This window comes from Astyanax mexicanus, chromosome 1, assembly GCF_023375975.1.
Source record: "Astyanax mexicanus isolate ESR-SI-001 chromosome 1, AstMex3_surface, whole genome shotgun sequence".
Classification (NCBI taxonomy): domain Eukaryota; kingdom Metazoa; phylum Chordata; class Actinopteri; order Characiformes; family Acestrorhamphidae; genus Astyanax; species Astyanax mexicanus.
In genome coordinates this window covers 118,606,845-118,629,835 of record NC_064408.1, presented here as the reverse complement: position 1 = coordinate 118,629,835, position 22,991 = coordinate 118,606,845, and the positions used below count along the sequence as shown (strand labels likewise).

At 38.3% G+C, this 22,991-nt stretch overlaps 1 long non-coding RNA gene across 3 annotated transcripts; it reads right to left on the bottom strand.

Annotated features, from left to right (window-relative positions):
• Window positions 1–679: 679 nt before the first annotated feature.
• On the bottom strand, window positions 680–1,449 carry LOC125784405 (uncharacterized). Of its 3 annotated transcripts, none has more exons than XR_007427196.1 (3): window positions 1,327–1,351; window positions 883–936; window positions 680–738 (listed from the first exon to the last, which is right to left on the bottom strand). It is a non-coding gene; the product is annotated as an uncharacterized LOC125784405 (long non-coding RNA). The 3 variants fall into 3 exon arrangements; XR_007427195.1 differs by lacking the exons at window positions 680–738; window positions 1,327–1,351 and adding exons at window positions 775–834; window positions 1,401–1,449 and having other exon boundaries at window positions 883–967; XR_007427194.1 differs by lacking the exon at window positions 680–738 and adding an exon at window positions 775–834.
• Window positions 1,450–22,991: the final 21,542 nt, after the last annotated feature.

Below are 22,991 nucleotides of genomic sequence, written 5' to 3'. Positions count from 1 at the left end.
ACTCTTTTACATGATTCATTTTATTTATTCATCTGTAGTTGTATTTTTTTTTTACACAGTAAACTTTGCATTATGGGTCCCAAATTTATTTTTTTTAATGATCTTTGGTATGTTTTTTAGTTAACTGATTTTAATTTTGGTTTGTTTTAAACCAATGTGTTTCCCGACGCACAGCAAGAGAAGACCATCCAACTTTTTCATAGAGTAAATGAGGGCCACCCTCAATGTACTCCGAGATTAAATAAAGTTTTTTGGTAACACTTTACTTGGATGGTCCATTTTATGGCCTTGTTGATGCTCAACTGACATTCAACTAACACTGAATTGAATGTCCATTAAATTTAACTTAACCCTATGTTGAATGTAAATGATTCAAAATAGAACAGTACACCTAACCCTAACCTTAACCCTTAATCAACCATAAAATCAAACCCTACACCTAACCCTAACCTTAACCCTTAATCAACCATAAAATCAAACCCTACACCTAACCCTAACCTTAACCCTTAATCAACCCTAAAATCTAACCCTAAACCTAACCCTAACCTTAACCCTTAATCTACCCTAAAATCTAACCCTACACCTAACCCTAACCTTAACCTTTAATCAACCCTAAAATCTAACCCTACACCTAACCCTAACCTTAACCCTTAATCAACCCTAAAATCAAACCCTACACATAACCCTAACCTTAACCCTTAATCAACCCTAAAATCTAACCCTACACCTAACCCTAACCTTAACCCTTAATCAACCATAAAATCAAACCCTACACCTAACCCTAACCTTAACCCTTAATCAACCCTAAAATCTAACCCTACACCTAACCCTAACCTTAACCCTTAATCAACCATAAAATCTAACCCTACACCTAACCCTAACCTTAAACCTTAATCAACCATAAAATCTAACCCTACACCTAACCCTAACCTTAACCTTTAATCAACCATAAAATCAAACCCTAAACCTAACCTTAACCTTAACCCTTAATCAACCATAAAATCTAACCCTAACCTTAACCTAACCTCAACCCTTAATCAACCGTAAAATTAAACCCTACACCTAACCCTAACCTTAACCTTAACCCTTAATCAACCATAAAATCTAACCCTACACCTAACCCTTATCCTAACCTTAACCTTAAGCTTAAAATCTAACCCTACACCTAACCCTAACCTTAACCTTTAATCAACCATAAAATCAAACCCTAAACCTAACCCTAACCTTAACCCTTCATCAACCATAAAATCTAACCCTACACCTAACCCTAACCTTAACCCTTCATCAACCATAAAATCTAACCCTACACCTAACCCTAACCTTAACCCTTAATCAACCCTAAAATCTAACCCTACACCTAACCCTTACCCTAACCTTAAGCTTAAAATCTAACCCTAAACCCAATCCTAAAATATTAAGATAAGCGTTTGGGTTAGAGTTGAATGTAGGGTTATATTCAATAGAGAATCTTTTACTTTCACCTTTTAGTTCATTTGCATTTAATAGACATGTAGTTGAATGTTAGTTGATTGTCAGTTCAGCATCAAAGAGGCCATCAAATGGACCATCCAAGTAAAGTGTTACCAGTTTTTTTTTTTTTTTCCAATTTATGATCTGGAGGCTGCTACGCAGCAAAAACACCAGTGTTATATCCATGGCTGTATTGGGACAAAAAATCGTCCCTGGCATTTTTGGTTTAGACCGGCCCCTCATAATTTGCGGAGCACAACCGTCTTGTAATTTATGTATGTGTGGTTACAGAGAAGCATAATGTATCATGAACATTTATATGTATATAAGAAGTTTAGTGTCAATTGTTAACTCCACCATTTTTGTCTGCTCTGAGAAGTTAAATTGATTTTTTTATCCTTTTTATTGAATTTATGTCTAATATGTATTTCCTCCTTTAAACAGGTATAACATGTGTTTGTATCAGTCTACAAACCGGGCTGCTTTACAAATTCATGCAACGCAACTTTGTCTTAAAAGCAGTCAACACTGTTTTACTCTTATTCAGTATGGGCACACCTTTTGCTAATATTACTTTTATTTATGATTTCGGGTTGGGTCGGGTTCGGGCAGAGAATCTAAGATCTACTTTAAACCGCTCAAGGAAATGACTTCCTGCTTCTTCTGTCAGGCTGTGAAAGAAGTTGTGGGAGGAGCCTAAACTAATCAAACTCTGAAAGAGACACTAACCATCAACACCCACTTCAATCTTTAGATTTTAACACTACCAGTGCAGAGAACAGGTAGAGCAGCTCAGAAATCAACTCTGAAGTAGGAAACTCTTGAAACTCAACACTAGTGTTTTGCTGTGTAGCATAAATCTGTTTAGGCTAACAATAAAGCGCTCGGCCAAGCTGTACTCGTTTTATAAGAGCGCTAGTTTTGCTAGCATCTTCAGGATCTGTCGCCATTACTCAGGCCTCCCTGTGTGTGTATAGGTCTTCTTTATGATCGCGCCGGAGCCCTTCGGGTTCCCGCCGGCCCCCCGCCGGCCCCTGCACGCCGGCACACTGCGTTTAGAGCCGGGTAAGTGGGCACCGGCCTGCTCTTCCCTTCCCTCGCCCTTCCTCCTGCGCTAATGCGCCCGGAGAAGGAGGCGCAGCAGCTGCTTCTCTGACCATAAAGCTGAGAGCGGAGGCGTTAATTGTTTCCCCGCAGAGAGGGGAATTAGCCCCCCCCTCCACTCCAGGGAAGGGGAGATGGGTGGTGGGCCGCCTTGGCAGAGCCGGAAGCCCAGAGTGGGGGCAGCTCTGGCAGTAACCAGATTAGCAGTTGGGGGGAGACCAGGGGACCTGGATGGAGATTTCATTCCAGAACGTACACACAGGTTTAAACACACACACACACACACACACAAATACAAATACAGCTGTAAGTTTGCTCTCAGTACTAACTGTGGCACAGTAAAAAAGATGCAGAGTGAAAAACACAGTGTATAGAGTCTGTATGGAGTCTAGTGTTTGTTATATAATGTATTTAATGTAATCTATAAGTTCCTTTCCTATTATGTTCATTTGTCAGGAACAGCAAGGGTGTTCCGGGGTTAATTTGAACCGGTGCATCTATAATTATCGAAAAGTTCTGAATCTGTAACCCCCAAAAATCCTTACAAGCATTGTAAATATATTTTTTATTAACTCCATTGCTAATTATTATATCAATATTTAGTGTAATGGTGTTCCTTACCTCTAACAGGTAATGGTTCAATTAGGATAATTCACTCGTTTCTCATAAAAAAATACATGTTCAAATCTTTTTAATGTTTCACCACTTTATTACTTTTAAAAGACCAACATATAAAACAATAGTTTTACACAACATTAAAAACACAACAATTCATTAATGTTTTAGTTTTAGTTTTTGCAGGGGGTGGTTGAACCATTTTCATATTATATGTTGATTAAACTAATTAGGCAAGCAGAAGAAGTTTCATACTGGAAAAAAAAAATACTTTTAACTATTTTTCTTAGATCTTTAAACTTCAAACCGGGTCAAAATGACCCGGAACATAACACTCTCTAATATTTGGTTGGACTGTCTTTAGCTTTGATTGCTTTGAGACATTCACTGTTGCATTGTTTCAATGAGCTTCTGCAACGTCACAAGATTTATTTTAATCCAGTGTTGCTGGATTAATTTTTCATCAAGATCTTGCAGCAGCATTGATGATGGTAGAGTCTGACCACTGCACAAAGCAGCTCTTCTCCATCCAGCACATCCCAAAGATTCTCAATGAGGTTAAGATCTGGACTCTGTGGTGAACTCTCTCTCAATCCAATGTTTGAAAATGATAAATGATGATCTCATGCTCCCTGAACCCTGAACTCTTTCACAATTCCAGCTCCATGAATCCTGACATTGTCTTATCTTGGAATATGGCTGTGATCGTCAGGGAAGTAAAAATCCATTGATGGTATAACCTGGTCTATATTCAGTATATTCAGGTAGTCAGCTGATATGCTTAGTCAGCTGATAAGCTTCATGAGCTTCAAGAGGTGGCCACCTGAAATGGTTTTCAGGTGTGCCTTAACAGGGTTAATTAGTGGAACCTTTTCTGTCTTTGGGTAGAGGAATCACTTTTGCTACCTTCCACAATGATGGGTATGTACCCTTCTCTATACTTAAATTAAAAATAGGGCAAACTGGTTTAGTTATGTACTTTATTGCCATTTTTAAAAATTTCCCCTCTAAATGATCAATTCCAAAAGTTCTTTCAGTTTTTCAACCTCTTCTTTGCTTACTTTTCCGTTTTTAAATTGTCAAATTTTCTCCTTCATGATTGACTCCCTTATCCTTCTACATGCCTGTTCGCTATTTAATTTACTCATCTTACTTTGAAGGATTTGTGTCTTTTTTAATAAAATAGTCATTAAAATAATTAGCAATTAATTCAGGTTTTGTTATAAATGATCCCTCTACCTCTATAAAAAAATGGCGCCAAATTTCCCTTCCTACTCGATATTCACGGCCTTACATAGTTCTTTTCCATTGTTGAATGAAACCCCAATCCTATGTTTATAATATTCCTTTTTCTTTTTCCTAATAAGTTTACACAAATAATTTCTCATTTTACAATATTCCTTGCATAAATTAGTACATCCATCTTTAACAGCTTCCTTTTTTGCCTTATTTCTTTTTTTAATTCTTCATCTATCCATGGGGCCTTTATGTTCTTCACTGTGAACAATTTCATAAATGTATCAAGTGCTGAATCTGGGTTTTTCTCCTTATATACTTGAGTCCAGCATATGGATTCTATGTCTTTAATGAAAGCGTCTAATATGAACTTTCTGTATCTTTGTTTTTTATTCACATCCTATTTACAACTGTTCTTGTTGGTAGATTTACAACTTGTTTTATGTCACATGTTTTTAATGTGTTTAAGCACCTCTTTTTTTAATTGGGCAACACATTGACAACCGCTCAATGTTTATATCACCAAGAAAATATATTTCCCTTCTTCCGTCTGATGCTTTATCTAACATATCTCCCATCGTACTTAACCCTTGTGTGGTGTTCGGGTCTGTGGGACCGTTTTCATTTTTCATCAAATGATACAAAAAAAAATATTTTTTCTAACTCAAACTCATTGGCATTGGCTCATTTTTTGTGAAAAACATACATCAAAACACATTTTCGATAAACACACACTGTACAGCCCGCCCCCCCCCCCCCCCCACACACACACACACATACATTTATATTACATACAGTCTGTTTGGCCAAGGGCTAATAAACATTGCTTCATTTGTACATTTGAAACTAAAGAAATTTTCTACTCATATCTTGAGTTTAATTCATTTTCTTTTACATTTGATTAAAAAACTAATAAAAAAAAGAGTAGCACTTTTTAAAAGAAATGTAACATAAGAAAGGTAAAGGGTAAATATTAATCATGTAAGCTGTTTATATTGCTTGCAATTTAGGTGAAGCGAGCATGTGTAAAGCATTTTAATGTAGAATTGCTTTATTTTGCTGAATTAAATAAAAGTAACAAAGTAAACCAGTAACAAAAATATGAACACCTCACAAGGGATAAGTACCTACTCCCAGCACTAGGTGGTCTGTAGCAGCATCCTACAAGCACAGGTTGTATATGTGGTAGTTGAATTTCCAACCATAAGGCTTCTACTTCCTTTAAAGGTAAATCAGTTCTGAGTTTTACAGCAATGTGTGCTGATGTAAACTGCAACCCAACCTCCATATTTGTTTCTGTCTTTTCTATAAATATTAAAGCCTTGTATTGCTTATTCCCCAATATCAAAAGTACTGTCTAGGTGTGTTTCTGATACTTCTAAAACATGTAGATCATATCTATCCAACATTTCTGATCATTTCGGATAATTCTTGCACAATTCTTTGCAATTTCTTAAGAAAACACATTGAATGAGAAGGTGTGTCCAAACTTGTGGATTGTACTGTGGAAAATCTGTAGAAAATTTGTTGGAATTGCCTTTTGATATGCTTATATTGACTGATATTGAGTAAAAAAAGTGATGGAGTGGAGGGAAACCGAGGCTCCTTCCTCTCATTATATCAGAGGCATTATCTTACGTAAGTGAAATGTATATATAGCACTGGCTGTAGAGAACCGCCCACTGATGAGAGTTTAGTTATTGCTCGGGTGCTGTAATCCACTCCCCCTGCTGGAAACCCTGCACTCAGATATACTGCAGAGGGGAAAGACAGGGATGTGGATTAGCTGGGAGTAAATGAGAATTAGAAAGAGAGGTGGGGGGTGTTGAGGTGGGGGTGGTCCGGGCCGGTCTCCTGCGAGGCTCGCGGATGCTCCGTCTCTGGAGGTGAGCTCGAGGTTGCTCCCTGTATTAGTTTTGCTTTGCACTTAATGAAGCAGTGGGCCATGAAGGTCCAAGCGCTCGTAAATGATGTATTCATTAAATCAATGGCGCTTAATGATAACTGGAAAGACATGAGTGACCTGAGTGCTCCTCTCGGGTGCCCGTTACCGCCGAGACAGCCAGCTGGGTGACATGGACGTTTTCGCCATTTAGGCTGTCATTGAGATGCTTATCGCTAATAAATTAGCCCTGCTTCAAAGCCAAGGAGCTTTCGCTCGGGGTGGAGGGGCGGCTGCCCAGTAGGTAGCGTAATTGCTCATTTTGCGGCCGTGATTGATTCTAGGCCTGAAGAGTGGCGTCAGGTTTTTGTTTTTTAAAGTTTAAGCTGTTAAGCTGTAACTTCCACACTGTGACCGAGTTGATTTGTAAAGAAATGTAACAAAAAAAAGTCAGCTCAGCTTAAGCCAATCTATTAAACAGCTGCTTTAACCCTTAGAACCCTACGGACAGATTTTCCCTCCAAAATCGCTCCTTGTGTTCTCAGCTTAATTACTCAGAAATCCTTTCAAACATCAACATAATCCATATAGGGTTTGAAAGGGCGGAACTTATTCTTTCTAAAAATAGTGATCACATCCCAGTGCAGTAAAGCTAAATCTACAAGAAACCCATTGGAAATCTCCTTCCCCAACCAATATTTATTATTTACCTTTAGTGCTTCAAACATATTTATATGATGTTTCAAACCAAATAATATCAGTAAATAAAGACTCAAAAGTGTCCACAGAAAAAGAGTGAAACTACCTGCTTTACTCAAACTAAAGCTAGGTATGGTGTGCGCACTACTTTATATAGTTTTTTATATTTTACTTGCACATTTTTACTAAGTAGTTATTTTGCACTAAACATTTTTATTTATTTAGACTATAAAGTTTACAGTTTTGTATATATTTGTTTTCTTGGTGTGTCCTGATTAAAATACTGAAAGGCATAGGCTGCTCTGAGTGTCAGGTTTTTAGTATCTACATGTATCCTAGAGGTGTGATTATTGATTATCAAGAAAAATAACTCCGCCTGATGCTGTTTCTCCATGTATTTTATCAAAGTAATAATTAATAAACCATGTAGTGAACTATCATCATCAATATTCTTATGCTTTCATCTCATAAACACTCTAGTCTAAACATTTTTGAAAATATAGTTGTGAATACATTTAAAGTCTATACATAAAAAAAAAACAGGCGCTTGGTAAAATTTTGACCAAAACATGATCAGTTCCAGGAAAATATAACAATTTTGCTTCCTTTTACATTTTAAATGATTATATTTTAGAGCAGCCGTATGTCTTCTGGAGTAAAGGAGATCAGGGCATGTGTCTGTCTGATATAATTACTGTGTTATAAGACCTGAAAAAGAGGAACTGAAAACAAAAACGGAGAAAAAACACACCAAAAACATAAGACATTATAGTGAGGCACAATAAAATTTACTTAATGTTTAAAAAAAAAAAAAAAAAAACCTCACTTCACTTAAAGTTAGTAATGACTGTATATAAGGCTTTATAATGTGTTACGCACTTATATAAAAGCTTAGAGAAATCATAGCGGCATGTTATAATGCATTATACCAAAATATACCAAATCTGTGTTATAGTGCATTACAACACTACATTGTACAATGTTCTTACGAACAGATATAAGCCTTTTCTTTATAAACCCTTATACTTGTAGTTTATAATGTGTTATGAATGTCGCTGTAAGTACTTATAGGTTATTACATAGCCTTATTACAGTCATTATAAGGTATAATGCATGTCATATAATGCATTATGAATACAGGGTTCATAGGAAATGTTACCCAAACTTTCAGCCATCTAGCTCTTAGACTAAATGGACAAATCGGATGTAAAAATGCAGATATAAAAGATGGTGTTTAAAGGAGATTTCAACAGACTGAAGAAAAAAAAACAGGCATTCAACACAACAGGAAACTGAAGGCGAATACAACAAACATGGGCAAGGCAAAGGCAAAACCGTGAAACGTTAGCGAACAACCAAACCTAAAGGGCACAGACAAACAAGGGCGAATAAAAAAGCAATCTAGAATTGTGTTGGCAATACTTCGCAAAAGCATGAACAACTAAATGGAGATCAATCATAGGCAGGCTAAACAGACAGGAAGCGCTCAGTACACAACTACAGGTGTGTTGGCAATACTTCGCAAAGACATGAACCACCAAAACTAAAGAGCTATTAATACACAGACCAAATAACTAACAGGTGTATCTAACTTTGCAATTGGTTGTTGAGGTCTCAGAGAGAGGTGCATTCTGGGAAATGGAGTCTCCAGAGTCAGCATGGACAGAGGGGAAGGCCTGGGACACCATACCAAACACTATGCTAGCAACACCAACGCAACATCATAGCTGTGGTGTCATCACCTAACCACCAAACACTATAGCAACAAACACCACAGCAATCACTTGTGATATCCTAACAACCTTTCTGAGAAACCATTAAATCTACCACTAAAACTCCAAAGCAACCACCAGGTAGCATCAGTATAGCAACCACCAAACAATAGCCTAGCTTCTAGTTACGATAACATGGTAACCAACAAGCAACCACCAAACAACTTCAAAGCAGTCACCTAGCAACACTATATCAAGCACTTAGAAAACCATATGTCATTACAACCACCTAGCAGCAGCATAGCAACCATCTAGCAAAAAGGTGACCACAGTGACCACATCTTGCTGTTGTTGTGGACAGTCTTTGATGGTCTATCTCCAGGGCGTAGTGGGATTTGGTGTGTTTCGGGTCATTGTCCTGCTGCAGAACCCAAGTTCATTTCAGCTTGAGGTCACAAACAGATGGCTAGACATTCAGGATTTTTTGGTAGACAGCAAAATTCATTATTCCATTTATCAAAGCAAGTCTTGAAGCACTAAAACAGCCTCAGATCATAACACTACCACCACCCTCTTGTACTCTAGGTACAATGTTTTTTTTTTAATTAGGTGTGTTACTTTTACCTTGTTGTTGGAGAAATCCTCAGAATTATAAATATTGCATGTTTGTAAGAAACTTAAAAAGTCTTAAAAGACAAAGTTTTGAAAGTACAATTATAAGTTTTGGTTAGATACCTTAAAATTAAGTTTTAGTTTTTTGTTTTAAGGTTATGCCACAGCATCTCAATCGGATTCAGGTCAGGACTTTGACTAGGCCACTGCAAAGTCTTCATTTTGTTTTTCTTAAGCCATTCAGAGGTGGACTTGTTGGTTCATGATTCCATTTATCACAGCAAGTCTTGAAGCAGCAAAATAGCCCCAGATCATCACACTACCAACACCATTGTTTTACTGTTGGTACAATGATTTTTTTTTTTTTGAAGTGCGGTGTGTTATTTTTACCTGATTTCTCCCAAATAATGGAAAAATCCTCAAAATTCTAAATATTACATGTTTGTAGGAAACCTAAAAAGCCAAAGTTTTAAAAGTAGAAAAGACCGTCACACTACCCCCACCCTGTTTAACTATAGGTACAATGTTCTTTATTTGAAAGGTGGCGTTATTTTTACCTGATTTCTCCAAAATGGTGGAAAAGCCTAAAGTCTAATTATTGCATGTTTTTTAAGAAACCTAAAATGTCCTAAAAGCGGAAGTTTTATAAGTACAAAACTGAAGAAGCTTCGGTAAGATACCTTAAAACCATGGATCACCTTGGATCATTGTCCTGCTACAGAACCCAAGTTCATTTCAGCTTGAGGTCACGAACAGTTGGCTGGACACTCTCCTTCATCCCATTACACTACCACCACCATGTTTTACTGTAGGTAAGATGTTCATCAGGACTCCACTGCCCTCTCTGCAGAACATGTTCCACCAGAGAGTCCTCAGAAGAGCTGCCTCCATCCTTAAAGACTCTACCCACCCCCAGCATGGACTGTTCACTCTTCTGCCTTCAGGCCGGAGGTACAGAAGTGTGAAACCACCAGGCTAAAGAACTGCTTCTTCCCCACTGCTACCAGACTCCTGAACCTACCTCAGAAATAACCATTCACCTTCTTCTCTACATGTTTACATGTCAAGGACATTTCTCAGAGGCACACTTTTTTCATATTCCACTGCTGTAGATAACATGATGTACTTACTTGTAAATAATATCTATACCCCATTACTGCTTTCATGTATATATTTCCATCATGGATGTAAATTTAGCACCAATTTAAAAATGATATGTAGTTAGTTTATTCTTTCTTTATTGTATATTTTCTACTTTTATCTTTATATGGCATACTTGGCGAGGAGCAAAGAAAGAATTTCATTGTACGAGGAAACTTGTTTCTTACTGTGCACATGACAATAAACTCTTTGAATCTTAAATCTTTGAATGTTCTGTTTTTGAAATACTGTTATTTGTACCTGATTTCTCCCAAATGTTGGAGAAATCCTTAAAATTCTAATTATTGCATGTTTGTAAGACTTAAAAAGACATAAAAGCCACAGTTTTAAAAGTACAAAACTGAAGAAGCTTCATTTAGACACCTTAAAATCATGGAGAGCAAAATCTTGAAGCAGCAAAGCAGCTCCAGATCATTACACTACCACCACCATGTTTTATGGTAGAGGGTTTTATGTTGTTTTTTTTCAGATTTCTCCCAAATGATGCACAAATCCTCAAAATTCGAATTATTGCATGTTTTTTGTAAGTAATCTAAAAGTCCTAAAAGCCGAAGTTTTAAAAGTACAAAACTGTAGAAGCTTCATTTAGAAAACGTCGTCCATCAGACTGATGGAGCAGAATTGAGGTAAGAGGTGGAAAAGAGTGTAAATTAGACATTTTTGCTGAACTACTCCTTTAATTCATTTAACATAACACCCCACCAACTCCCAACAAACATGCTTGTGATTAACGGCCTGATGCGGTCCCACACTGTTAAGCCATTGGCCCCAACCCAAGGTAATCCGAGGCCTAATCAAAGAGTCTGGCGCTCCAATAAAGCACCCTAATGAAGAAATCTGCACCGCGCTACCGTTCCCTCTTAACTCATCCATCCCTGCGGCTCGGGATACCGGCATATTAGCAGCGAAATAACGCCGCCGTCTCTCCCGGCGCATCTTCCCTCTCCGCTCAGGAGTGTGCGAGCAGGTTTGCGGGCGTAATAACGCCGCTGTTAAGAGCAGAGCCTAGACAGAGTGATCTCCATTATCTCAGTAATAGCTCGAGCACTGTCTTTTAGTGCCCTCATGCTGTCGTTAATCGTTAAGGATTTTGATTCGGTAAAAAATCCCAAAGGTGACACTAATGTATCCAAATATATTTGCAACAGATGTTAGTTTTTATTTTTAATGACGGAACAAGAGTTTAAAATTTTCATTATGATCAAAGCGAGTGTTTCGGCGATGAGCCCTCTGCTTTCTCTCCTGTGTGAGAAGTATACCACCTACTGGTTACAACCTGCACTTCCAAACACTCATCAGTCTCCACTGAGCTCCAGATGAATAAAGCTCATATTGCTGTGTCGGCGTCAGCAAACGCACTGGATCTGCTCTAATTGTAAATAGGAGATTATGAGTTTTGCGCTGATGAAAAATCTTCCGTTGTGTAATTTCTGTATGTGGATTTAAAGCAATAGTTCTTCATGGACTTCATGTTGCTGCTACATGTCTACTCTTCCTATTTATTTTTATTTTTGTTGGGTATTTATCTTTATCTACTTTGTATATTCCATTTTTATTGTATTCTTTTATTTTGTTATTTTATTTTATCTATATATCTATTTTAATAACAGCTCTTCGGTGTAAACTGGATCGTGAAATCACAATTTCGTTGCACCTCATGTACCACATGTGATGCGAATGACAATAAAATCTCATTGAATGCTTGAATCCTTGAAAATCACACTTGTACACTTCTACACTTATCCTAAAGGTGGTGGATCAGCCTGAACAAATTGGACGGTTGTATTTTTTGCATTGGAGCTACAATCACGAGTAGGATGGATGATCACAAGCCTAAACATCTAAAAATATTTTATTCCAAGTCATTTTTAAGCATTTCAGTTGGTTACATTTATTTACATTTTAAATAAAGGTGGTGGATCGGTCTAAACAAGTTGTATTTTTGCATTGTAGCTACAAAACTGAACTGTGATTTTACCAAATTAAAATCCACTGGAATATAATCAAGAGGAAGATGGATGATCACAAGCCATCAAACCAAACTGAACTGCTTGATTTTTTGCACCAGGAGTGTAAAGCATAAAGTTATCAAAAAGCAATGTGTAAGACTGGTGGAGGAGAACATGCCAAGATGCATGAAAACCGGGGTTTTCTACACTGTACACACAAAGGTCTTCAGTTCTTAAGGTAATATAAATACAGCTCTGGAAAAAAATAAGAGACCACTAAAAAATTAGTAAAGATGGGTTTTTTTTATTTTTTGAATTTTTTTCTGAATTATTATTTTTAGTATTTTCTACATTATACACACTCAAAACAAAAGGGTAAAAAGGTGGAACAATTGAGCTGGTACCCTCAAGAGTACTTCAGTAAGAGAACTTCAGTTCTTTAGGTAATAGACATACAGCTCTGAAAAAAAATGAGACCACTTAAAAAGTATATGTTCCTTTGATTTTACCAAATTGAAAACCTCTGGAATATAATCAAGAGGAAGATGGATGATCAGAAGCCATCAAACCAAACTGAACTGCTTGAATTTTTGCACCAGGAGTAAAGCATAAAGTTATCCAAAAGCAGTGTGTAAGACTGGTGGAGGAGAACATGATGCCAAGATGCATGAAAACCATGATTAAAAAAAACAGGGTTATTCCACCAAATACTGATTTCGGAACATTTCCATTGGATACATTTAAATACATTTTAAATAAAGATGGTTGATCAGTCTGATTAAGTTGGATGGTTGTATTTTTTGCATTTAGAGCTACAAGACTGAATTATGAATAAACCACTACAGTAGCAAAAGTGAAACGTTTGGACTCATCCCTTCTCATTCAATGATTTCTATTATTATTTTTAATATAACCTCACTGTAACCTCACTATTGCCATTGAAAATAATTTCACTACTCTACTTTTTACTATTATTTATTTGATTTAACAGTCAGGAATCAGTTAAATAGTGTCTTTTTAGTTGTTTTTTTAAACCATATTTTATTATCAATTTTTAGCAGTGAGTCAGGTAAGGACTTCTATTCTGTAATAGCTCTGTAAATCACTGTTCGACACATGTAATTAGTTTTATCTCTCTGTAATTTAAAGTCATTTTTTTGTTGAATATCTCGTTGTATTGGTTTCTCTCTCTTTTATTCGTATTAATTGATTATTATGGCTCAATGGATATTTTAACTCACATGTATTATTGATGAGTATGCCTTCAGTTCCTTGGGTAATAGACATACAGCTCTGGAGAAAATAAGAGACCACTTAAAAATTAGTCATGATGAGTTTCTTTGATTTTACCAAATTAAAAACCACCAGGAGTGAAAAGCATAAAGTTATCCAAAAGCAGTGTGTAAGACTGGTGGAGGAGAACATGATGCCAAGAAGCATGAAAACTATGATTTAAAAAAACAGGGTCATTCCACCAAATATTGATTTCTGAACTATTAAAGCGTTATGAATATGAACTTGTTTTCTTTGCATTATTTGAGGTCTGAAAGCTCTGCATCTTTTTTGTTATTTCAGACATTTCTCATTTTCTGCAAAAAAAAAAAAAAGCTCTAAATGACAATATTTTTATTTAAAATTTGGGAGACATGTTGTTTGTAGTTTATAGAATAAAACAACAATGTTCATTTTACTCAAACATAAACCTATAAATAGCAAAATCAGAGAAATTGATTCAGAAACTGAAGTGCTCTCTTATTTCCTGAGCCGTTTCCTTTTTTGGAGCGGCCCGTGAGGTATTTTAGAAATAAAATGAAAGTTGGCCCACTGTTAAACAGGTTTTTATAATGTGAGATTCAAAGTTTAAACGCTAGGTTTCAGAAACCAAAGAGTCTAAAAGCGGAGAGGGTGCGCATTTCTAGCACAGAAAAACGGGGCAAAAGAGTATAAAAGCGGAGAGGGTGAACATTTCTAGCACAGAAAAACGGGGCAAAAGAGTATAAAAGCGGAGAGGGTGAACATTTCTAGCGCAGAGAAATGAGGCAAAGAGTCTAAAAGCGGAGAGAGTGCGCATTTCTAGCGCAGAGAAATGGGGCAAAGAGTCTAAAAGCGGAGAGAGTGCGCATTTCTAGTGCAGAAAAACGGACCATAGAGTTTAAAAGCGGAGAGGGTGCGCATTTCAAGAGCAGAAAAACGGGCCAAAGAGTCTAAAAGCGGAGAGGGTGCACATTTCTAGCGCAGAAAATCAGGCCAAAGAGTCTAAAAGCGAGAGAGTGTGCATTTCTAGCTCAGAAAAACGGGCCAAAGAGTCTAAAAGCGGAGAGAGTGCGCATTTCTAGTGCAGAAAAACGGGCCAAAGAGTCTAAAAGCGGAGAGAGTGCGCATTTCTAGCGCAGAAAATCAGGCCAAAGAGTCTAAAAGCGAGAGAGTGTGCATTTCTAGCTCAGAAAAACGGGCCAAAGAGTCTAAAAGCGGAGAGAGTGCGCATTTCTAGCGCAGAAAAACGGGCCAAAGAGTCTAAAAGTTGACGTAATTAAGGAGTTTAATATTAAGAGACATCATGAAATTAAACATCAATTTGAAAAATCTTAGTTTACACAACACTGTCAAAGATAGATAAAGATAGTAAGTCAGGTTAAATGGAGTGTAAATGAAAGTAATCTGTAAAAAGTATTATTTAAAGTGGTATATTTCATTATTTGTTTTATTACAGTGTGGCCTGTGACTTAAAATATATTTCTCCTTCTGGCCCCCAACAAAAAAAGTTTGGACACCCCTGGTGTAATCCATTAAAGGTGCTTTGAGGAAACTTATATACTTATATTTTTCTTTTAAAAACATTTTTTTGAAGGCACCTTTCAGGGAATCCACCATGATTTTAAACAGAAAAACCCATAAAAGGTCCTCAGTGAACTGATACTTCTAAACAGTGCACTGTTGTAAATATGAATCATGCTATGAGTGCCCCCTGATGGACAGAGCTTGTTGACAAACTTTTATATAAGATATTTTTATACATATTATTTTCACTATATTGCTAACATAAGAAGTAGAAAATAAAGTTAAGCTAAAATTAAGTTTCAAGACATTTTAAGACGCATATTTATAGGATACAGTCACAGATATCATATGTCATTTTTTTAGGAGATCAAAAACTACTCAAATATGTCTCAAATATGTCAGAATGTGATCTTTAACAGAATTTAAGAAATATACGTGTGAATTTTACCATGAACTGCTTATAATATAGTCCTAAAGTGTGATATAGTTCACTGTAAACCCAGAAGTTGTTTGAACTCAAATAAATTAAGTCTGTTTTACAAAAATTTGGAGATTTCTAAACATTACTCAACTATTTTGAGTTAGTTGAACATTTGTAGGCATATATACTGTATATTAAAACTGAGATCTTTGAGTTGAACCAACTTATAATAACTGAGTTTAGTCTGTTTTGCCATTGGCAGCCTCTTTTCCATTGGCTTCTGTCACAATCGATTTGCATACTGGGTGTGTCCCCCAGTTTTTAGCACTCACTATCAGTGTGTAGTGATTCCTCCAGGCTAGGTTAGGTAAACTTGTAGATCACCTATTATAATAATTAAATGATTGGTCTCTGTGTTGTAGGCTGTAAGAACAGCATCATTTACTGAGCTGCAGTAACTCCAGTAACCAGAAAGAAGACTAAAAAGAAGTTCAGGATAATATGAATTTTAAATATATATGTATTTGTTAATTTCACTGTACTTAAAAATTATATTACATGAACTTAAAATTTATTAGGTAATCGGATACAACAAAAGTTCAAGCTCAACTTATTGGGTGTTACACACTTAAAAAAAAACAACTTGCATTTACAGGCTATTTAAAGGAGAAACAACTCAAGTTAACTGTGTAGATTTAACTATGATTTGAGTACACTTAAATAGCAAGCATAAAGTGAACTTAACTTGAAATAACAGTTATAATTGCTTTACTTTTTCAAGGCAACCGGTTTCCTCATTTTTTTAAGTAAGATCAACTTATTACATTACATTACATTACATTACATTACATTTGGCAGACGCTTTTGTCCAAAGCGACTTACAATATTGAAGTGCAAATAATAGAAGAGGTTAAGTACAAAAATAATAGAAGTTAAAAATAAAGCATCTATAGATAGGGCCTTAAGGAGGTCAGAGGGAAATAATGGGATAGAGGAGTAGAGAAGAGGAAGTAGGAGATGAGGTTAGAATTAGTTAGTTTGTTAGAGGTGTTAGGAGAGTAAGTGCTCTTTGAAGAGCTCTGTCTTCAGGAGTTTCTTAAAGATAGTGAGAGATTCTCCTGATCTGGTAGTGGAAGGTAGTTTGTTCCACCATTGGGGAACTCTGTATGAGAACAGTCTGGATTGCTTTGTGTGAGTGTTTGGCAAAGCGAGGCGACGTTCATTGGAGGAGCGCAGCGGCCGGGAGGTAGTGTAAACCTTCAGGAGTGAGTGCAGGTAGGAAGGAGCCTGTTCTGTCATCACCTTGTAGGCGATTGTAAGAGCTTTGAATTTGATGCAGCAACCGGTAGCCAGTGGAGCTCAATGAGCAGCGGGGTGACATGTGCCCGTTTTGGTTGGTTGAAGACCAAACGTGCTGCTGCATTCTGAATCATCTGTAGTGGTTTTACTACACAGGCCGGGAGGCCAGTTAGTACGGCATTGCAGTAGTCGAGGCGTGAGATTACCACAGCTTGTACCAGGAGTTGGGTGGCCTGTTGCGTCAGAAACGGTCAAATTTTTTCGATGTTGTAAAGCGCAAAGCGGCAGGATCGAGCAACTGAGGCCACATGGTGCGTGAAGAGAAGCTGGTCATCAACCATGACACCCAGGTTCCTAGCAACCTTTGTCGGTGAGAGAGAGAGAGAGTCGATGGTTATGGCAAAGTTGTGTTGAATAGAAGGTTTTGCTGGTATGACCAGAAGTTCAGTCTTTGAGAGGTTTAGTTGGAGGTGATGTTCCTTCATCCATGCGGATATGTCTGAGAGACACTGTGATATTCGTGCAGAGATTGAGTGATCATCTGGTGAGAACGACAGGTATAGCTGGGTGTCATCAGCAAAGTAGTGGTAGGAAAAACCATGTGAGCGGATAACCTGACCAAGAGAGGTGGTGTATATTGAGAAGAGAAGAGGTCCCAGTACCGAACCCTGGGGAACCCCAGTGGGTAACGAGTGGGCTGGGGACAGCCGTCCTTGCCATGACACCCTGAACGAGCGCCCAGTGAGGTACGATCTGAACCATGACAGCGCATTGTCTGAGATCCCCATGTTCGAGAGTATAGTTAGGAGGAAGCCATGGTTGACTGTGTCGAAAGCAGCCGAGAGGTCCAGCAGAATGAGCACTGAGGACTGTCCTGCAGCTCTAGCAGTTTTCAACGCTTCTGTCACAGACAACAGAGCCGTCTCAGTAGAGTGCCCTTTCTTGAAACCAGATTGGTTCTGGTCCAGGAGGTCATTTTGGGTGAGGAAGCCAGAGACTTGATTGAGAGCTGCTCTTTCTAATGTTTTAGAAAGAAAAGGCAGTAGTGAGACCGGTCTGTAGTTATCAACCTGGGCGGGGTTGAGAGAAGGCTTTTTAAGCAGTGGTGTGACCTGTGCTTGTTTAAAAGCAGTCAGGAACACACCAGATGTTAAAGAGGCATTGATCGTGTGAGTAATAGCCGGAATGATTGCAGGTGCAATGGTTTGCAGAAGGTCTGAAGGAATCGGGTCAAGTGGACACGTAGTAGGACGGCTACGCGTTAGGAGAGCCAGTGTCTCGTTCTCAGTGAGAGGAGCGAACGAAGAGAATGCGACGCCTTCGGTAGAGGGATACCGGGCAGCAGAGCATGATGTAGGACTGCTACATGTCGCATCAGTAAACAGTAAACAGTAAAGTGGCTGCTGATAGCTGCCACTTTCCCAGTAAAGAATGAGGCAAGAGCTTCAGCCGTAAGGCAGGTAGCCTGAGGAGGAGGTGGAGGGTTGAGTAGTGTTTTGAATGTAGCAAATAGTTTCCGGGAGTCTGTGAGGGAGCTGATTTTTTTGTGATAGAATTCAGCTTTAGCAGCAGTGAGGCTGGCTGAAAAAGAAGCCAGGAGCAGTTGGTAGTTTTTTAGGTCTGTCTGGTTTTGCTTTTTTTGCCATTTTCTTTCAGCAGCTCTGAGTTTGGAGCGTAGTTCCCTGAGCGTGTCATTTTTGAGCCATGGCTGCGGTTTGCTTGGTTTAATGGCTCGAGATGTTTGAGGACAGAGGTCGTCCAAACAGGAGCTTAATGTGGAGCAAAGAGTATCAGTGGCATCATTAACATTGAGTGATGAAAATGAGCCTAATGGAGGCATATTGTCAGTCACCAGCGAGGAGTACTGGTCTGCTGGGAGATCTCGAAGATTTCGGCAGAACGAGACCATAGTAGGAGTAGCTGTGGGTTTTTTCGAAATGCGAACGTTGAGTTGCATGAAGAAGTGGTCTGAGAGGTGTAGAGGAGTGACAGTTAAAGAGTCGGTGTCACAGTTACGAGTGAAGATCAGGTCTAGATGTTTGCCAGCTTTATGTGTTGGGGGGCTGGGGACCTGCTCCAGATCGAAAGACTGCATGAGGGATGAGAAGTCTGTGAAGCTGTTACTGTCATGATGGATGTTCATATCCCCTAGAATGAGCATGGGGCAATCTTGCTCGGGGATAGAAGACAGTAGCATGTCAAGTTCATGTGTGAACTCGCCCATTTGTCCAGGAGGACGGTAGATGACAACGACAGTAAGTTTTGATGGAGTATTAACCAGTGTGGCATGATACTCGAACGAGTTGTATGAGTTTGCAGGTAATAGTGGAGTGTATTTTAAGCCATTCGCGAGCAATAGGCCAGTTCCACCTCCTCGTCCTGAGAGACGAGAAGTATGGGTAAAGGAATAATTATTTGAAAGTGCCACCGGAGTAGCAGTGTTTTCAGGTTTAATCCAGGTTTTAGTCAGAGCCAGTAGTTGTAGTGAGAGATGAAGAGGCGATGAAATCTGCTTTATTAACCACCGACTGGCAGTTCCACAGCCCAACAGAGAATGAGGTAGTAGTGGGCGTGGCTTGCTTAAGAGGACGCAGGTTAGTATGGTCCTGGCGCCTATGTGTGTTTTTACGCCTTCTGTGTGTACCGGAGATGACAGGAATGTGATGGGAGCACATTTTGTGAGGCAGTAGGACGGGCTGCCTTGTCAGTGGCCTTGCTCGGTGGACTCGCGCAGGTAGACTCGCAGGTCTTTACCCGAGTTAGGTCTTCACACGACAGCTGACGCCTTCGGCTGACGCCTCGGCGAGTGTGAGTGACGACATAGGAGTCTGAATTTGCGCGCAGGTGCGGGCGATATAGGAAATCAGCTCCACCAGACTGTCTTTTAAAGCGTGAGTAACGCCCCTGAGGTGTGTAGACAGAGAATGTGTGAATGAGGGGGTTTGCCACGCCCCGCTCAAGTGAGAATCGCTCAGCCTTGTCCGAAAAAGCGCGCTGAAAAGCGCGTTTGCTGTTGCTCTTACAGCGTAGCTGCAGTTAAAATGGAGTAAAAAGCGCAGTCTGGTGTAGCTTCAGTTCCTGTTTGCTCTCATAGTGTGCCCGCTCTTATTATCACATTTTACAGTGTAGAGTCAGTGATATAATAGAAGCAATAATTCAGACAGTAGCTAAATAAAAAAAGGAAAAGAAGCTAATGTCTTATCAGAGGCCTCACAATACTTTTGTGACATTTTCTAGATGGTCCTTAAAAAATCAAAGAAACTTTTTTTAAGAGATTTCTGCTGGAGGATTTAAACAGTGTCTTCTTTACTCACTGTCCTCTACTCAATATTTAAGGTATTTATTGTCACATCACAGAGTACAGGTGAACAGGTGAGTGAAAAACTTGGGTGCAGGTTCCTACTAGTATGGAAAGAACAATATTTACAACATAGCAGAATAATGAAATAAAATGGAAATGCACTGTAAGTCCGGATAAGTTGAATTTACTTTAAAAAATTGAGGAAAGCGGTTGCCTTAAAAAAGTTAAGTAATGGGGAATAAAAACTTAATTTAGCATAACTTAGAACATCAAGTTATTCCAACTAAAGGGGAAGCTGATTTAACTTTTTTTATTTGTGTTATACTGTAATGAGTAGGATGAGTTGAGTTTACTTAACTTTTTTAAGGCAGCCGGTTTGCTCAATTTTTTAAGTAAAGAGGAATGAAAACTTGAGTTAGCATAAATTAAAACATCAAGTTATTACAACTAAAATGAAACTTGATTTATTTGTAAGGTAGCCCAGAGGGAATCGCTACACCCTGATGGTGAGTGTTAGTCAGAAACTGTTGGACACACCCAGTATGCAAATAGATTGTGACAGAAGCCAATGGAAAAGAAGCTGTTAATGACAACAGACTAAACTCTCAGTTATTATAAATTGGTTCAACTCAAAGATCTCAGTTTGAATGTTTAGTTTATGTGCCCACAAATATTCAACTAACTCAAAATATTTGAGTATTGTTTAGAAATATCCAATTTTATGTAAAACAGACTTAAATCTAAAATAAATTTGAGTTCAAACAACGTATGGGTTTACAGTGTAGACACAATGCACACAATAACAATACACACAAGAATTACACTAAAGACAATGCTAAAGGCATTGCTCTGTAGATATATGTTAATATGGATGAATATATATATATATATATATATATATATATATATATATATATATATATATATATATGCTGATATTAGAGATAGTTCACAGATAACAACAGTATATTCGCAGTAATCATGAATAAAGTGCAGGTACAGAATGAGTCGTGTGGGATGTACAGGGTGCAGAATGCTGTATTATGGGATAGGTATGGTAACACTCCTACCTACAGCTGCTCCACCTTGTAGATAAAGTAAAGAATTGGTTGCTGGACACAGGATGCTGCCTACAGGACACTGTTTGCTGGATTACTTTAACTCCAGCAGTGAGAGTGATGTGTTTAAGAACTCCAGCAGCACTGCTGCTGTATCTGATCCACTTACAGTACCAGCAGCACTACACACATTACTAACACCTCATACACCACCACTATCACCATGCTAATCAATGCTAAATCAATGCAGTGCTGAGAATAATAATGACCCACCACCCAAATATTAATAATAATAATAATGGTAACTCTTTGTTAATACAGCCCGCGTTTTAAAAGGTAGGTTCCCTTTACTTCCCTTTACAGTGTAATGTCTCTGGATGAACCAGTACATTCAAAATACCTACCGGGTCCTACAGGTCATTTATTAACTGTAGGTATAAATAAAGTACAACCAGGAACAACTAGGTAACTTCCTGACATTTACTTTGTACTTTTCTAAGACTTATAGTGCATCTGTTCTCTATGAATCAATAAATACAGAATACTTATGGGGTCCTACTCGTACTTAAAAATAGGTCTAAATAAAGAATACAATAAAATACAATAATATCTTGAATAACACAATCAGAATTGTTGAGATATTAATGAAAACCACATGGTGGATGGATTCCCATCTTCAATCCTTTCTGCTTGAGTTTTCTTACTGTTGTTGCCTTTGACTTGCTCCTGGTGTCCTGTTGCACACTTTTTCATGTAAAAGCTGCTTTTTACAACCCCCTTCTTAAAATAACTTAAATATACTGTGGCGGCTCTGGGTTGTGTGTGTGGCTGCCTGTAGGCATGTGTCTATTCTTCTGTGTGTGGGGCCTCTTGTGTTTTGTTGTGCTGTGTTGCTCCAGCCTACGTAATTGGTACCTCCCCCGTAACCTAGGGTATGGGGAGGGGGCCATGCAGATGGGTGCTGGTTAGGGCACTCACCGTAAAGTAGGTGGATAGTGAGTTCAGTCACTGGCTCTGTTGGTAGCCTATAGAATAAAATGGTTTTAACTCTCCTAGTCTTGTTAAAGACTGTAAGTGAGTGGCAAGCCGGTTCAATAAAAGAGCTGTTGAGCATTCAGCATGAGTCTCACGGGTCTTCCTTCCTCTTCCACACCACAATACCTATACCTACAGTAAGTACACAGTAATTACTCAGTAAATACTCAGAAACAACAGGGAGCTGGCCATATTATGTACTGTATAGTGTTCTACCTTTCTTACACAGTACTTACCCTCTAAAATGTGGGCTGTATTATAAAGCGTCACCAAGTATTCATTGGAAAGATACTTAGGGTACCATTGACGAAGGCCATTTCAAGTCAAGTCAAGTCAAGAGGCTTTTATTGTCATTACATCTGAGTACAGGTACACAGTGTGATGAAATTACGTTCCTCCGGAACCATGGTGCAACATAGAACCACAAGCAATAGACGACATAAAGTGCAGGAGTGACGACAGTGCAACATAAAATTATAAAATTATAACACTAAATAACAATAAATACAATAAATACAAAGGACGAGACAATTTAAAGACAGGACAGTGCAGTACACAGTAAAGGTAGATGTGAAAGGTAGATGTGTAGAACCATGTGACTGATCCCCTCCCCCAGACAAGCCCTTCCACAGAAACTATATCACTATGAGTGAGTTTAA